Below are 897 nucleotides of genomic sequence, written 5' to 3' on the forward strand. Positions count from 1 at the left end.
TAGGCCATTGCTACTGGTGCGTAGAAGTAGGCCAACAGCATTTAGAAGCCCATGCATTTCACAGGAGGTAGAGCTTGACCAGCCCTGCAGACGGCGTCCAATCCATCCCTCATTCGGTGGTTCCATAGTAGGAGAGAAGACAGCACAGCCTGCAGTTCCATCCATTTGTAAAGAACCATCCACGTAGAGGGCGTGGGAGGTAGGAATGGAAGATGTTACTTTGACAATATATTGTTTCTGTTGGCAGGGTAGGTCTCTCCTACAGGTGGGTGTGTAGGAAACGGCTACAGGAGGAATCTGTCACGGGGGAGGACCATGGTCAGCTTCCTCTTGGGGAACATTAATATCCACTCTTCTAAGGTCTCAGCAAACATTCCTAATAAGAGCACAGCCACCTGGTCGGAGTTGTGGAGGAAGAGACATTCTAATGATGCCTGCTTAATGTGGAGCAAGACTAGAGGAATGGAGACATTTAACAGTAAAGAATGTTACATTGGCACTGATTCGTTCCACTAAAGGAGGGAGATGAAGCTCCTGCTGCATGTTAGCAATCCTAGAATGCATTATCTTATTTTGAAAAATTTCAAGGGGATCTAGCACTGTCTTCGAAAGTTGACTAAGAGCTAGAGATAGGTAATCAACTACTGAACGGACAAAAACTGTATTGATATTTCTGGCCACTGGAATGGAGACCGCAGCAGCAAAGGGGTTCAAGGCGCCGTTGTAGCCGTGTCAATCTAAATTCTTGACAGCCGGTGGATGGAAGTATGACGGGAACGCCTGATGCTGTGTGAAAGTACTCGAAACTGGGACCCACTAGAAATAAGATGCTGTGTGCAAGAAGATTGGAAGATGCCTGGAGTCGGCCATAGAGGAGGAGGGGTGTATAACTCCAAT

The sequence above is a fragment of the Penaeus monodon genome, chromosome 24 (genome assembly GCF_015228065.2).
Source record: "Penaeus monodon isolate SGIC_2016 chromosome 24, NSTDA_Pmon_1, whole genome shotgun sequence".
In the NCBI taxonomy this organism is placed as follows: Eukaryota; Metazoa; Arthropoda; class Malacostraca; order Decapoda; family Penaeidae; genus Penaeus; species Penaeus monodon.